The sequence below is a fragment of the Eubalaena glacialis genome, chromosome 10 (genome assembly GCF_028564815.1).
Source record: "Eubalaena glacialis isolate mEubGla1 chromosome 10, mEubGla1.1.hap2.+ XY, whole genome shotgun sequence".
Taxonomy (NCBI): domain Eukaryota; kingdom Metazoa; phylum Chordata; class Mammalia; order Artiodactyla; family Balaenidae; genus Eubalaena; species Eubalaena glacialis.
In genome coordinates this window covers 42,455,656-42,473,704 of record NC_083725.1, presented here as the reverse complement: position 1 = coordinate 42,473,704, position 18,049 = coordinate 42,455,656, and the positions used below count along the sequence as shown (strand labels likewise).

Below are 18,049 nucleotides of genomic sequence, written 5' to 3'. Positions count from 1 at the left end.
TACAGATATTTTCCTGTAACTGATATCTAGTCTCATAGAGTTGTGGTCAGAAAAGACACTTGATACGATTTCAATTTTCTTAAATTTACCAAAGCTTAATTTGTGACCCAAGTTATGGTCTCTCCCAGAGAATGTCCCATGAGCACTTGAGAAGAAAGTGTATTCTGGTATTTTTGGATGGAATGTCCTATAAATATCAATTAATTCCATCTGGTTTAATGTGTCATTTAAAGCTTGTGTTTCCTTATTTATTTTTATTTTGGTTGATCTGTCCATTGGTGAAAGGGTGTGTTAAAGTCCCCTACTATGATTGTGTTACTGTCTATTTCCCGTTTTATGGCTGTTAGCATTTGCCTTAATGTAATGAGGTGCTCCTATGTTGGTTGCATAAATATTTACAATTGTTTTATCTTCTTCTTGGATTGATCCCTTGATCATTATGTAGTGTCCTTCCTAGTCTCTTGTAGTAGTCTTTATTTTAATGTGTATTTTGTCTGATATGAGAATTGCTACTCCAGCTTTCTTTTGATTTCCATTTGCATGGAATATCTTTTTCCATCCCCTCACTTTCAGTCTGTATGTGTCCCTAGGTCTGAAGTGGGTCTCTTGTAGACAGCTTATGTATGGGTCTTGTTTTTGTATCCATTCAGCCAGTCTATCTCTTTTGGTTGGAGCATTTAATCCATTTACATTTAAGGTAATCATCGATATGTAGGCTCCTATTACCATTTTCTTAATTGTTTTGGGTTGTTGTTGTAGGTCTTTTCCTTCTCTTGTGTTTCCTGCCTAGAGAAGTTCCTTTAGCATTTGTTGTAAAGCTGGTTTGGTGGTGCCTAATTCTCTTAACTTTTGCTTATCTGTAAAAGTTTCAATTTCTCCATCGAATCTGAATGAGATCCTTGCTGGGTAGAGTAATCTTGCTTGTAGGTTTTCCCCTTTCATCACTTTAAATATGTCCTGCCACTCCCTTCTGGCTTGCAGAGTTTCTGCTGAAAAATCAGCTGTTAACCTTATGGGGATTCCCTTGTATGTTATTTGTTGCTTTTCCCTTGCTGCTTTTAATATTTTTTCTTTGTATTTAATTTTTGATAGTTTGATTAATATGTGTCTCGGCGTGTTTCTCTTTGGGTTTATCCTGTATAGGACTCTCTGCGCTTCCTGGACTTGACTGATTATTTCCTTTCCCATGTTAGGGAAGTTTTCGACTATAATCTCTTCAAATATTTTCTCAGACCCTTTCTTTTTCTCCTCTTCTGCTGGGACCCCTGTAATTCAAATGTTGACAACACGTTTAGGGTTGTCCCAGAAGTCTCTGAGACTGTCCTCAATTCTTTTCATTCTTTTTTCTTTATTCTGCTCCCTGGCAGTTATTTCTACCATTTTTTCTTCCAGGTCACTTGTCCGTTCTTCTGCCTCAGCTATTCTGCTATTGATTCCTTCTAGAGTATTTTTAATTTCAGTAATTGTGTTGTTCATCACTGTTTGTGTGTTCTTTAGTTCTTCTAGATCTTTGTTAAATGTTTCTTTCATTTTCTCTATTCTGTTTCTGAGATTTTTGGATCATCTTTACTATCATTACTCTGAATTCTTTTTCAGGTAGGTTGCCTCTTTCATCTTCATTTATTTGGTATTGTAGTTTTTTACCTTGCTCCTTCATCTGTAACATATTTTTTCGTTGTTTCCTTTTTTTTTTTTTTTTTTTTGATGGGTGGTGCTGTATTCGTGTCTTACTGGTTGTTTGGCCTGCGACGCCTAGCACTGGAGTTTGCAGGCAGTTGGATAGAGCCAGGTCTTGGTGCTGAGATGAGGACCTCCAGGAGGCCTCACTCCAATTGATATTCCCTGGGGTCTGAGGTTCTCTGTTAGTCCAGCAGTTTGGACTTGGAGTTCCCACCACAGGAGTTCGGGCCCGACCTCTGGCCTGGGAACCAAGATCCCTCAAGCTTCATGGAGTGGTAAAAAAAAAAGTAAGAAAGAAAGAAAGAAAGAAAAAAGGAGCAGTACAATATCAGAGAATAAAAAGCAAAATAAAATTAGAAAGATAAAAAATATATTAGGAGAAATAAAACTATATTTGAAACAACCGGTCACTGGTGGTTCCTCCCATCCCCTTAGGTGTCCATGGTCCCCCATCGGTGCCTGGTAGGTGTCCTAGTTGTGAGGAGACACGAATTCCACATCCTCCTAGTATGCCATCTTGACTCTGCCCTCTCTGTATGCACTTTTGTTAGTTGTCTTTATATGTGAATAATCTTCTTTGGAACTATAATCTGAGAGGCTATTTTTCACTTATCTGCCTACTTCATAGAAACTTGCACATACTAAATACTTGAAAATATTGGTTGAGATTTTATGATTTTTTATTCATGGCCTTTGAATATATAAATTATCCACATTTTTCAGACTGCAATAAAATGCAGAGATTTATTTGAAACGGAAACTTTTTTTAATATTCTGACCATTTTATACTCCATAAAAGTACAACTGTTTCTAGAGTTCTTCCAAAGCCCTTTACTGAGTGTTAATATTTAATCAATTAATACTCTTTGTGGCAACTGAACATTGTTGAGATATAATTAGAAGAAAGGAAACTCACACTTACTGGGTTCCTATCCTTAAAAAGCACTGTGCCAAATGGTGTCACTCATATTCTTCTGTTTAATCTTCTCAGCTAAAGACATCAAGTAATTTTCTCAAGTCTCAGAACTGTTCAGTGGCGAACTAGGGTTTACAATTTCCCATCTTCCCCCCAAAATCTGTTCTACCTTTTACAATTCTTATTTCAATTAATGACACCATCATATACCAAATTTCCCAGAGAGAAATTTGTATCTCATCCAGGCTTCTCATTCTCCCTTACCCCTAGTCAATAAATCCTATTAATAATAAAGTACATCTCAAATCCACTCACTCCTCTCCATTTCTACTGATAGTATCTTGGTTTAAGAATTCATCATGTCTCATCTAGACCATTTCAACAGCCTCCCTGTTTGCTTGCTCCACTGCATCTTTCACACCACCACTACCAGAGTAATCTTTTTAAAGCACAAATGTGAACATATCACTCTCTCTCTTAAAACCCAACCTCAGTAGTTACACATCACCTAAAAGATAAAATTAAATCTCCAGAGAACTACATTCAAGACCTTTTCACCCTCATCTCCAGTTGCTCCACAGCTCATAATTTACACACTCTTGAATAACAGGCAGGTCTCCCTGGAACTTCTTGCAGCTTCCAAGGCCCACACTTCTCCCACTGCCTCACAGGACTTGCTCGTAAATGCCTCTCTCCTACTATCCTTTAAGACTTGACTTCAGTGTCATCCCCTTTAGATGGGCTTATTCAGCCCAAACTTTGTCCTATCCAAAATTTATAATTTCTTCTTTTTGGCAAACCATAGCAGCCTGATTTTCTTCTTCTTGTAAAAACTATCATATTTGTCTCTTTTTATTCATTGAACAGATATTGCCTGAGTTCTTACCATGTGCCAGGCTGGGACTAGAAAGAGGAAAACACTTTCCTTTCCTCAAATAGTTTGCATTATAATAGAGACAAAATGCAAACAATATAGGATAACAGGGTTACTGCAGGGCATCCTCAAGACACCTACCATGATTTTTCAATGTAAAAACTAGGAATCTAAGAAGCAGAATTTTTAGTTTGGAATATTTTATTTACTTTTTTAAATGAAATAAATTTAATGAATTTTTAACAGTTACCTTCCCAAGCAACTTCTTTAGCCCAATATGTTGTTAAACTATTCCTAGGGTATTATATGGGCTCCAAGTGTCTCCTGTAGAAAATGAAATTATTAAATTTTGACCATTTACACAGCAGATTATGATTTTAAAAAGCACATCTTAAGCACATCTTACCAAAGAGTAAAGATTATGAACTATTATGATTAGTATGATGCCTTATATAAAGTGGCAGTCACTATGTTGAGACTGATGTATATGTAGCATTTGAGAAATTGAATTATGAGTTTAGTCTTATTAAAGTCTGTAATCTGTAAGGAGATCCACGTTACAGATTTTACCTTAAAAAAGTCTATGAATACTACAGTTAAAGAATATTCTGAAATTATGTTACAGAACAGCCAGCCAAGGACCAATCCATCCTGATGTTGGATCCGGATCACAGAGAAAACCCTGATGATATATAACAGTAACTATTAAAAGGAATCATTATTTTTGAGACTCTCCTGTAAATATATCATATATTTATGCATTTGTTAATTATTAAAACACTATAACCATAAAATAAAAGTAAATCATAACATGGGCAATGGAGATAAATTGACTAGTTTATGTTTATGCTACAAATTATACTTTATTATGTTTTTATTGATAAATACATTTTTAACAAATGAAAATACTTCATTGTTTTTTTTGTTTTTGTTTTTTTTTTTTTTATAAATTTATTTATATATTTTTTTTTAGGATTTTTGGCTGCATTGGGTCTTCGTTGCTGCGTGTCAGCTTTTCTCTAGTTGCGGCGAGAGTGGGGGCTACTCTTCATTGTGGTGCGCAGGCTTCTCATTGCGGTGGCTTGTCTTGTTGCAGAGCACGGGCTCTAGGCGTGCGAGCTTCAGTAGTTGTGGTGCGTGAGCTCAGTAGTTGTGGCTCGTGGGCTCTAGGGCGCAGGCTCAGTAGTTGTGGTGCACGGGCTTAGTTGCTCCGAGGCATGTGGGATCTTCCCAGACCAGGGCTCGAACCCGTGTCCCCTGCATTGGCAGGCGGATTCTTAACCACTGCGCCACCAGGGAAGCCCTACTTCATTGTTTTTAATGAGAATGCTACTAGAAATAAAGTTATTGTATTTAAAAAAAATAAGATATTTTATTATTCAAATTATGTATTAACTATAGTACTGAAGCTTGTTTTTCTGAAATTCCTAATAAATTCTACAAAATTTTTGTACAGCAGTTTAAAAAGTTTATTATTAATAATTCTTCTCATAAATAGTAATGCTATTTATTTAAGACTTTGAAGGATCTCTGTACTTTGGAGATGTTACCAAGGGGTCTTGTTCTCAATTCTGCAGGTTCAGAAATTAAAGTTATCACTTTATCCAGGGCTGATGGGTCTCTAAAAAACTGACTTTACTAGCAAAGCTCACAAGGTAAATGGTAAATATAAAAAATAAACTGCAATCCCAACTGGATTACTTGAATTGCCTGATCAGTATGTTCTTTTCCCAATAAGAATGTCTGCTGGAGAAAACAGATATATATTAGAAATTTGTTTTTTTCAGTATAGAAACAAAGCCGAAAGTTGTATGATCATAAAAAAAATTTTTCATAGAATTATGACAGTCTCATACATCCTTTTATTTTCCATCAACTATTTCTACTTCATGCTCTCATCACCTCTCATCTGGACTATTTCAAGATGAATTTCTTACCTCTGGCACCAATAAGGCTGCTAGAATGGCGTTTCTAAAGTGTGAGTGAAATGACCAGAATGAAAATTATATCAATCCCATCTTAAATGTTTTTAGAGCTTCCTCTCTGGCTACTAGAGAAAATTTACACTCCTGAGCGTGACATGTAAGGCTCTTCATATTCTGAGTCCTCCCTCCTTACCTACATCATCTTTAACACCTTTCTCACCACACCACTTATTCCAATATATTGAACTCTTTATAGACCCCCAAATACAACCTGCTATTTCATGCCTCTCTGCTTGTACATATACTACTATCTTGGAATGCCTTCCCTTTCACTCTACTTACATCTGCCTAATAAAATTTAATCCATTCTTTTAAATTCTGCTTAGGTTGAATTTTCTCCAATTTTTCCTAATAATCATCTCTACTGCCTCCTGTATATAAATTATGTACTTTGTACCCTGAATTGTAATTATTTGTGTGTATAAATGTCTCTTCTTCTAAATCAAGAGCTCCTGGAAACTAAAGATTGTCATTCGTTTGTGCCCTTAGGAATTAAAAGAGGGTACATAGTGGCAGATCAAAATAACAAATAAAGGAAAAAATATTCAATTGTTCAACTTATTGAGCCCCTACTATGTGCTAGGTACTGCTCTGTGTGTTAGGGATACAATAAAAGACAAAACTTATTATTTGCCATTATGGAACTTAAACTTTAGTGAGGATTACAGATTTTAAAACATAAAACTATAACATCAGATAGTTATACAGTATACCAAATGAAAACCAGAGCACGGTAAGGGACAGAGAATGATGGGAGTACTATTTTAGAGAGAGAGGTAGAGTGCTCAGAGAAGGGCTCTGAGAAGGTGACATTTGAGCAAATATCTGAGTGAGTAGGAGAGCTAACCTTGGTGGTAGTAGGAGAATAGAATTCTACATAGAAGGGACCTTCCACAGGAGTGTGCTTAACATGTTTAAGGAATAGAAAGACTAGCATGGCTATTGAGCAGCGAGCAAGGCAGAATTACTGGGAAATAACGTAAGACAGGTAGCCACAGGCAGGACCATGTAGGGCTTGTAGGCCATGGGATTTCAGTCTAGATTTATGTGAATGAATCCTTTGCAGGGTTTAGGGTAAGTGAGGAACATGATCCTTCTAAAGGATCACCCCGGTGTCTGGAACATATATTTAGGAGAAGAAAGAAGGTGACAAGTATTTAAGGACGGGGACCAATTGAAGAACTTTTGCAATAGCCTAAGTGAGAGAAGTTTATGGCTTGGATCAGGTTAATAATGGTGGCAGTAATAAGTGGTCAGATAAAGAATATATTTTGAAATATTTTATGATGGAATGGATGTGAAATAAAGAAAAAAAGGAGAAATCAAGGATGATTCCAATGTTTTTGGGCCTGAGTACCTGTGTGAATGATGGAACCATTTCCTGAGATGAAGAATACAGAAGGAGAAGCAAGTTTTGGCTGAAAATCACTTTTTAGGTTTAAGATGTTTATTATCTCTCCAAGTGGTGATACTAAATAGACAGTTAAATACACAAGTCTGGAATTTGGGTGTGTGGCCCTGAGTGAACATGTAACTTGTGAATTGCCAGTGTGCAGATGATATTTACAGCTGTGAAATTAGATGAAATCACCTGGAGAGAGAATGTAGCTAGAGAAGAGATCTGAGCAGCGAAGAAAGAAATTGTCTCAAGAAGGAAGGAGGAATCAACTGTGTCAAAGCTGGTAATAAGTTTGGGTTAAATTAAGACTGAAAAACTCCTGCTGGATTTGGCTACCTGGAGGTCACTGGTGGTTTTGACAAAAATGGTTCAGCAGAGTTTTGGGACAAAAATCTAATTGGAATGGGTTCAAGAGGGAGTTTAAAAAAAAAAAAAAGATAATAATAAGGTATTATCAGAAATTTTATAATAATAAACTTAAAAGTTAGACAAAATGGAATTGGTTAGCAGAATTATGGTCCCCCAAGATGTCCACATCCTCCTCTTCAGGACTTGTGAAGATATGACCTTAGATGGCAAAAGGAACTTTGCAGATATGACTAAGTTAAGGATATTAAGATGGGGATGTTATCCTGGGTTATCTGGGTGGATTCAATGTAACCATAAGGGTCCAGATAAGTAAAAGAGGAAGGCAGGAGGGTCAGTGTCAAAGTCAGAGAGAGATATGCATATTATGCTAAACTGCAGGTTTTGAAGATGGAGGAAGGGACCACACCCTTAGGAATACAGGTGGCCTCTAAAAGCAAGAAAAGGTAAGGAAACAAGTTCTGCCCTAAAGCCTACAGAAGTAAGAGTCCTATGAACACCTTGATTCTAGCCCACAGAAACCCATTTTAGATTTCTGATCTTTATAACTAAGTAACTAATTATATTGTCTTAAGACACTAAGTTTGTGGTATTTTGTTACATCACAATAGGAAACTAATACACCATTTTACATAACATAGTCATGAGTTATGGGGATTAGAATGTGACTATTTTTGGTGAACCATTATTCTGTTACCATAATCCAGAGACAGTTAAAGCCACCCAAGGTCATGACCAACTGAAAGAAGCATTTTGTACCATCTTATTTGGGGTGTATAAGAGCAGAATTTAGGAAGGCAAGGGAAAATTTAGAGCTCAGATTTTAAAAAATAGAAAGTTGCATGCCTCTACTAGTAAATATCTTGGGACATTTTTTTATGCCATCAATACAATTTTGTGAATTGTGATGTCATTTATTAAATGACATTCCTCTCAGTCCCGGTAATGTATGGAGGTAGAGGGAAAGGGCTCCGGCCTTCCCGGTGTCACATCTTCAGCACGGAAGGCTTCCAGTCCGTGGGTTCTAACCTCAAGTGCCCGGACACCGGGCTCCAAGGAGCAGGGCAAAACCAGGGTTCAGCAGGCTCCTTCCTGGGGTACTCACGCCTTCTTTGATTTCAGGTCTGTGGAGCTGCCCTAGGAGCCAGAGTTGTGGTATCCCCTCCTCTTCCACATTGCATTGCAAACAATAAAGGTTGTTCTACAGTAAATAAATAAATAAATAAATACAACAAAATGATATTCCAATGGGGTAAGCAGGCCAAATGGGTGTGCCATGATGTTTGTGAAGTATTCCAAACATCTCAAATGAAAATTTGTGGGTTTTTTTTAAAGGCAAAGATTTGTATTTATATGCTACTGTAGATGTATTCAGCAGCATCCTACATGCCAAACCAACTCCACATTTAATAATCCCTAACTTTAATTCCTTTCATTTGTGCATCAAAGAATGCCTCTACAAACAAGGATAGTTAAAAATAGTTAAAAATCCAAAGTCAGGCTAGGCCAAAACAGCCTCACTAGTAAGCTGGTAAAGCAGGATAAGATTTGTACTTTACTAATACATTATGACATTGTCCTTTTATGAAACTGCAGTACAACTAGAATCACTGTGCAATATTAGCCATAACTCCCCCAAAAATAAATGTTAGAATTTTAGATTCAGAGTGGGTTCATTAAAAGTGAGAAAAGTAGAAAGACAAAGAGTAGAGGTTCCTTTTGAATTAAAGTGAAAGAGAATAGCATTTTGCATGCTACAGAGGTGAAGACTAAGTGAGAATGTGATAATATATATATATTTTTAAATAATGTAAGAAAGAAAAATGCCTTATCACACTGAGTTTTAAGTTTTAGGGAAAAAGAATTCTCTTTCAAATTGAGAAAGTAAATTTAGAAGAATCAAAGAAAGCATCACTTTCCTCAATGAATAAACTTATAAAACTCACTACAAGATATAGTAATCTCTTAGGCAAAGGATATCAAAAAATCAAAAGAGGGACTTCCTTAGTGGTGCAGTGGTTAAGAATCCGCCTGCCAGTGCAGGGGACACAGGTTCAATCCCTGGTCCAGGAAGATCCCACATGCTGTGGAGCAACTAAACCCGTGCCCCACAACTACTGAGCCTGCATGCTGTAACTACTGAAGCCCGCATGTCTAGAGCCCATGCTCCACAAAAAGAGAAGCCACCGCAATGAGAAGCCCACACACCGCAACGAAGAGTAGCCCCCACTCGCCACAACTAGAGAAAGCCTGCATGCAGCAAAGAAGACCCAATGCAGCCAAATAAATAAATAAATTTAAATAAATAAAGGGATTTGAAAAAAATAATCAAAAGAAAATTTAGGCACACTTGTAGGAGGCAGAGCTTCTAATAACTGATAAGGAAAATTTAGACAGGTTTATCTTTAAAATCACCATCAGAGAGGATCACTTGCTTACAAGAGCATGGAAACACATTTGGATGTTTGAACTGTCCAAGCATGAGTCTGGAAATTTTTTAAGCAAATGTTTTAATTAAAATATAACACATATATAAAGGGGGAACAAATCATGTATATATCATATATATCTTGATAAAATTTTATGAAGTAACCACCACCTAGATTAAGATATGGAACATTACTAGCACCCCAGAAGTATTACACATTACCCCCCAAAGATAATTGCTATTCTGTCACCAGAGATTTAATTAGCCCATTTTGAACATTTATATAAATAAAATCATACTGGGAAGTATATATATGTAATATTAAAACAAAATTGGCATCAAAGAGGATTACCATAACCTCATTTTAAATCCATGTTGGCAAAGCACATTAAGAGATGCTCAACATCACTAATTATTAGAGAAATGCAAATCAAAACTACAATGAGGTATCACCTCACACTGGTCAGAATGGCCATCATCAAAAAATCTACAAACAATAAATGCTGGAGAGGGTTTGGAGAAAAGGGAACCCTCCTACACTGTTGGTGAGAATGTAAGTTGGTACAGCCACTATGGAGAACTGTATGGAGGTTCCTTAAAAAACTCAAAATAGAACTACCAAATGATCCAGCAATCCCATTCCTGGAGAAAATCATAATTCAAAAAGATACATGCTTGACCACCTAGAGGGGTGGGGTAGGGAGGGTGGGAGGGAGACACAAGAGGGAGGAGATACGGGGATATATGTATATGTATAGCTGATTCACTTTGTTATAAAGCAGAAACTAACACACCATTGTAAAGCAATTATACTCCAATAAAGATGCTTTTAAAAAAAAAAGATACATGCACCCCAATGTTCATTTCAACACTACTTATAATAGCCAGGACATAAAAGCAACCTAAATGTCCATCAACAGAAGAATGGATAAAGAAAATGTGGTATATATATATATGTATATGTATATACACACACACACACACACACACACACACACACACAATGGAATATTACTCAGCCATAAAAAAGAATGAAAATGCCATTTGCAGCAACATGGATGGACCTAGAGATTGTCATACTGAGCAAAGTTAAGTCAGACAGAGAAAGACAAATATCATATGATATCACTTATACGTGGAATCTAAAAAAAATGGTACAAATGAACTTATTTACAAAACAGAAATAGAGTCACAGATGTAGAAGCAATCTTGTGGTTACCAGAGGGGAAAGGGGGAGAGGGATAAATTGGGAGATTGGGATTGACATATACATGCTATTATATATAAAATAGATAACTAATAAGGACCTACTGTATAGCACAGGGAACTCTACTCAATACTCTGTGATGACCTATATGGGAAAATAATCTAAAAAAGAATGATGTATGTATATGTATAACTGATTTGCTTTGCTGTACAGCAGAAACTAACACAACATTATAAATCAACTATACTCCAGTAAAAATTTTAAAAATAAATAAATCACATTGGCAATAAAATGCACCAACACGACTCAATACAAGAAACATAGAGGTAAATTTTTGTTTCTAATAAGAACAAAATCTCATTAGTTTGAGTCAGAATGGCAATGCCTGTGTTCCTACAAATGTTGATGCTTTTAGAGAAAACTACATTGTATACATATATAAATACACACACACTTGCATATATTTTAATAGCTTGTAACATGTACCAGATTTTCTCAATTTCATGTAATTTTATCCCTTTCAATTAAAAAAATTCTTTAAATGTGTAACTAAATATGATTTAGTTTTTATATCTCTATAAACATTTTATATAAAAAATTCCAAAAATGTTTATTCTTTTATTTATTCAAAAATGTTTATTTCTTTCTTCTTTCTTTGGCATTAAGAAACCTGGCTCTCATTATCCACAATGAGTGCATTAATTTGTTTAACCCTGGTACACAATGAAAAGTAGTTTCATAACTGCTAACCCATATACCTATGAGAAATTTACCAACTAAAGTACAGTATTTATACCATTCTCTTTGTCTTTAGTCTTACTGATTCACTCAATATACTGTTTTCCAAAGTTATGTGGGTCAGCTCCTTTCTTCCCCATCCCCTTCAGTGTGGTTATGTCCTTAATTTTAATAGTTAGATTTATTCGTCACGATCTGCATTCCATGTTGAGTTCTTCCAATGTTCTGGCTAAAGTTTTTTCTAATTTACACACAGTAAAATTCACTTTTTGTGGTATGCAATTCTATGAGTGTTGACAAATGCAGAGAGTTGTGCATCTACCACCACTGTACCATGAAGATTTGTCAAGCCAAAATTTCCCTTGTGCAGCCCTGAGCAACCACTGACCCATTTTTTGTTCTTATGGTTTTGCCTTTTCCAGAAAAGGGGAAAGCTAGAATAAAACCTGTGGTGCTGGATGGGAGTCAGAGTCAGCATGAATTCATGCTGTTTTAAAATATATACACAGATAGATGGATACAAAAATATAGATATGTATGTGTACATCGGTCAGCACACATATGCATATCTCCTTGCTCTGTCTGCTGAGAGAACCTGAGACTCAGATCCTGGTTTCTAAAAACTATTCTCTAATAGAAGGAACCAGGGCTTTGGGGGAAGTAATTGATTCTAGAACTGGTACAGGGAAAATACAAGATAGGTCTGGAATAAATAAAAATGGAAATATTTTAAAAGGACACAGGAACTAACCTAAAAGTGCTTCCAATAGCCAAAACTGGAACAATTTGACCAAAAAAATAAATAATGATAATACTGTATTATAACCCAAAGAATAAGACAAATATCCGTAAGTCCATACTGACATAAATGATTGAATAAATAGATGAGAGGGAAGAAACAACTCTTCTTTACAAAAGAATTCCAATTAATAAATGTAGGAGAAATGAGGGAAATAGAAAAATCACCATTAGAAAATTGTTACAAGCAAGATCCACAAATGAATGCTAAAATCAGCTGGAAAGTTTAAGGAGGAGCAGAATATTTACATAGCCTCAAAGTATCTCACCCAAAGTATTTATTCATCTCAAAGGGGAAAAAAGTAATCTTATAGGAAAGGAGACCCTGGCTGCTGTCACTTGAACCAAGTGATGAAGGTTAAAATTACTAGTAAGAGAATATGTCAATATGTTATACTCCCTAATATATCACACTGAGAAGGGTACATTACTTCTGTGGCACCCTTCCCCAAAATCTATAAACTCAATAATCTGGAGAAACACATCACACAAACTCAGACAAATTGAGGACATTCTGCAAAATGCCTGACCAGTACTTTACAAAATTATCAAGGTCATGAAAGGAAAGGAAAAACAAAGGAACTGTGACAGATTAGCAGAGACTAAAGGACAGAACGAAATGTAACATGATTATCTTGGGTTGGACCCTGAAACAGAATAAGGACATTAACGGAAAAAACTGTTGAAATCCTAATAAAATCTGGGTTTAGTTAATAGTATTGTACAAATGTTTGTTTCTAAGTTTTAACAACTCTACCATGGTGATATGAGATGTTAACATTAGGGAAAGCTGAGTAATGGGTATGTAGGAACTCTCTGTACTGTCATGACCACTTTTCTGTAAGTCTAAAATGATCTCAGAATTAAAAGTTAAAATGTTTTAAACTCTTAAAATGTTTAAAAATTTTTGTTGTACCATACATCCCAATTTTTGGTTCAGAACAAATGTCACTATAATTATATAAAACATTAAAACATATGTTTAATAGTTTGCTTAAAAACATATTAATCACTTATGTATGTATGCCATTTTGATATGGATTATACAGAGTAACATTCCTACCCATAGGAACTGATCATATAGATAATCTGCTTGAAAGCCATATTACAAGCCCAACATCAGTGACACTGTAGAAGAAAAATCTCACTCTTGCCAAAGTAGTACAAGACCCTCAAGGTGTTTAATAACAAGGCTGTATTCCCCACTGCATCTGCAGGGGCAGCAAAGGTAAGAACTCTTTGGATGGGAAATACTGTGAGAGACTTTTTGAGGCCCGTGGAGTCTGATCCCCACCAGCCCAGGCTATCGCATCCCACAGCAGGGGCTTCACTTTACCTTCACCAAGGTCCTCATGCTCTCAAGCCCCCATTTGCTTATGCCATATGTCTTATCAAAATGGCAAGAATAAACTTCTTACAGCCATAGTGGGGGAAAAAAATCCATTAAGCGCTGGTTATTTGAAAGAAAAAGAAAAGTCTACACGCCAAGAAAAAAATGCTTTTATCTTTCAGTAAAGATCTTTATCTTGTAATAATAGCTAACATTTATTGAAAGCTCACAATATGCCAAATCTTGTGCAAAGCTCTTTACACGCAGGACCTCATCTAATCCTCCTAGCAACCCAGTGAGGGAAGTACTGTTGCTGTGTCCATATTTCAAACGAGGGAACTGAAGTGGTAAGGTTGAGTAATGTGCCCAAGGTCACAAAGCTAGAAAAACATACCCAGGACTCAAACCAAAGTCTATTTGATTTTAGACCTCACTTAACCCTTTTTAATGTACAACCAGGTCTCTTTACTGAGCAGAATTTCCTAGATGATTATGAGTATGGGCATATCTATAAGATTTAAAACAAGCTAAAAATATTTTTTAATCTTTTTGCAAGCATATCTAAAGTGAACATATAACAAAAACTTTTATAAAAAAATACATATACCACTTGGATGGAGAATTGTTTAATTTGCCACATGAGTACTTGGGGCATGTTGAAACTTGACTCTAATTCCTTTAGCTTTTGTACATCACAATGGAATGTACTAGGCACCCTTGTCTTCTTAATGCTAAAGGTGTCAAAGTTGTTAACTGCTAGCCAAACGACAAACATAACCACTTTGCCTACTCGGCTACTGTAAGATAGGCACAGAAGAACAAAGATTATTTAGTCTCAGCTGTGTATTGCTAAAGTGAAGATCATTCCCCAAGGTGTCATGGGGGAAATATCAGGGAAAACTAAATTATCCTCCAAAATTCATCTCCCTTTCCTTTTCTTATTTGGCAAAGCCTAACTCTACCTCACCATCAGCAAGTCAAAGCAGCCTGTCTTTCGTTTGCTATGGAGACTGAATAGATGCTTTTTAGTGGCATGTACAGAAGGAGAGCATAGAAGGATCAATGGAGAGATTATGGAGGAAATTATCTCATTACAGCATCTATTCATAGCACTTTTATTTGCTCATTTATTAAATATGCATTTTAAGCACTGTCTACGTGATAGGCACAACCACAGCAAGAGAAACAAAAATGAACAACACATCCCTTGCCTTCCAGCAGCTCAGTTTCCTAGCGAAAAGAGACATAAGTCATCAACTCTAAGAGGAATAAACTTGGTTCCAAAGGAGTGGAATGGAGAAAGCACATGCTTGCACTTAACTTTGCCTGGGAAAGTCAGGATTTTGGCGTTTGAGGTGTAAATTGGGGTTCAACAGGCAGAGAGAAGCACAAACAATATTCCAGGAAGAGAGAACAGCGTGTGCAAGACAATTAGGAGTAGTCAGCATGACCGCAGCTCAGCTTGCAAGCTGGGGAGTGGCAGGACATGAGGCTGGAAAGGCAGACACAAGCCAAACCGAAGTGAATAACTAACTGCTTTGTGTTATCACCCTTGTCTTCTTACTAAATTATAGAACATGTCTTATTCATCAGTATATCCCTAACTCAGTGTATGCCATGTGGTAGGTCCTCACATACCATTAAACTAACAGTCCAACATAAAATTACGTGTAATTTTATGTTTCTCATAATCAGTTGTAAAACTAGGTCGAGCTGTATTAAGTTGTATTGTCTGAGATTTTTTTTTAAACTAATGTAATATACTGCCCTCTAGTGGTTAGGAGACAATGGGCTTTCTATCACAGTGAATGCCAGTAGCTTTTACCCTTTAAAATCGGGTGTTGGTCGTTTTCATGTCTTGGCTATTGTAAATAATGCTGCAGTGAACATGCGGGTGCAGATATTTTTTTGAGATAGTGATTTCATTTCCTTCACATAAATACCCAGAAGTAGAATTGCCGGATTGTTTGGTACTTCTACTTTTTATTTTTTGAGGAATTTAACAGTTGCTTGGAAGTTAACTAAATTTATTGTGGCAATCATTTTGTAATATATACATTATTTTGTATACTTAAAACGAATACAATGTTATATGTCAATTATATCTCAATTAAAAGAACAAAACAGTGCTGGTTACAACCAATAAAATATCTTCACTCACTGATATCTTGCAACCTAGTTTGAAGATCAGTGGTATCTGACAACACTTGTTTTATGTTAATATATTGTTTTATATAGAGAAAGAAAAACCAGGAAATCTATGCAACAGAATATTAGCAGTGGTGGTTTCTCAGTAGTATATTTTTCACACTATATTTTTCACACTATCTACTTTGTACATTTATTTTTTTATCAGATAAGCCAAAAAATTAAGAGCAAATGAGAATGTCTTCTTTGATAAAAGTGTACACATGAGAGGCTAAAGAATGCCCCTTAAAGTCTGCCTTTCCAGAGTTCCGATGAAGCTGAATTATAGATCCTATAACAGTTTTTCCACATTGGTGACTAAGTTTGCTTGTCACAAAAGCAACTTCCAGGGCATTCTTTAAACAAATATTCCTGAAAGGGGCTCCTGTAGCTTCAGAATCAGAAGAGGAGTAACTAATCATAAACTTGCTTTATTTCTTCCTGTATATGAACATCAATGAAATAAACTCTCCAAGGACTTCCTTGAAAATGTTAGATTAGAATGACTTTTGTTCTGTGGTTGGTGCTTTTGAAAACAAAGTATAGTAAAGCACTATTAGTATTGTACTACAGAGTGATAAACTATGTAAGCAAAAATACAATATTGAAGGGTTGCCTTAATGATTGTTATTGCTTATATTTCCTAAAAGTTGGGTTATGAGCCAAAAAATACTTATTAAACACTTAAAATATTTTTTAAATCTCTTCTCCATTTTTAATATTTTATCCTCATACTTTATTGTTTATGTAGTAGTTGTCATAATGCCTTTCTTCTAGAGATTTTTATAATGCCTAGATACTAAAATTAGAAGTTTGAGTACTAAACATTTAAAGAACTTAAGAGAGAGAGAGAGAGAGAGAACATTACACATCATCTACTCCTAACCCATATTAATGATAAACTCAAGTACTTTTAAAATGGCATTGGTTAAGACATTAACATCTACGAGTCTAATGACCGTCGAAATGAAACTAGTATTGCCTTTTTGGTTTCTAGAGTCCAGCAAATAAAGAAAAGAAAAGATATTTATCTACAGAAAAGTGAGAGCTTTGTAAGTTGCTGCATTTATTGGAAATCAACTCAAAGCTGTGTGATTTATTTATGTATCAATATATATTCACTCAGTATAACTCTGTTGAATACCTCTTAAATCACCTCTGTGCTTGGGACTGGGGACTCCAATAGAGATCAAATACAATCCCCATCAATAAATGTGTAGCCTATGAGATGTTAAAGGCTGGTAAACAAGGATTTAGCACAAAGTGTGATCAATGTTACAATAAGAGGAGCAAAGTTTATACTGCAATCACATAGAAGGAGTATCTAACCCAAACTTGGGCTGTGAAGGCAGGCGTCCTGGAGAATGTGACTACTACTTTGAGACCTGAAGGGTGGGTTACGCAAGCAAAGATGGAGAAGAAAGAAGGGGTAATTCGGGCCATGAGAAACAGCCTATGTCAAACTCCGCCCACTTTACCTTTGTTTCATAAATCTCCAAATCCAGATACTGAGAGAGCTTCCAGGCAAGAACAATTGAACACACAATTTACCTCTGCTCCTTCCTGAACCCAACTTAAATGACAATTAAGGGATAAAAAAGAGAGACCAGGGGAGAAGACAGCATCAGACCTTTGAAGGTCAGAAAGCAGGTAGTCAAGTGGTAACTGACTTGGATGACCAAAGAAAGCTAAAACCTATGCTGCAGTGGGAGAAGCCTAAGAGCAAGCCAGTCTGTCCTGCAGAACCACAGAAAAAGCTCGGGTTACCCGGGGTAAAGTTGAGGCCGATGCAGGACGAGTTGAAAGTTTGTTTAAGAAGCAGTCATATATGGAATCTAAGGGAAAAAAAAAAAAAAAGGTCATGAAGAACCTAGTGGCAAGACGGGAATAAAGACACAGACCTACTAGAGAATGGACTTGAGGATATGGGGAGGGGGAAGGGTAAGCTGGGACGAAGTGAGAGAGTGGCACAGACATATATACACTACCAAACGTAAAATAGATAGCTAGTGGGAAGCAACCGCATAGCACAGGGAGATCAGCTCTGTGCTTTGTGACCACCTAGAAGGGTGGGATAGGGAGGGTGGGAGGGAGGGAGATGCAAGAGGGAGGAGATATGGGAACATATGTATATGTATAAC

The 18,049-nt window shown here is 36.2% G+C and overlaps 1 protein-coding gene and 1 non-coding gene across 2 annotated transcripts in view; both read left to right on the top strand.

The window, feature by feature from the left end:
- The window catches only part of CEP126 (centrosomal protein 126), a 171,384-nt gene that overhangs the window by 117,911 nt on the left and 35,424 nt on the right, over positions 1–18,049 (top strand).
- Positions 8,150–8,268, top strand: LOC133100157 (small nucleolar RNA SNORA57). The gene has a single exon (XR_009702400.1). It is a non-coding gene; the product is annotated as a small nucleolar RNA SNORA57 (small nucleolar RNA).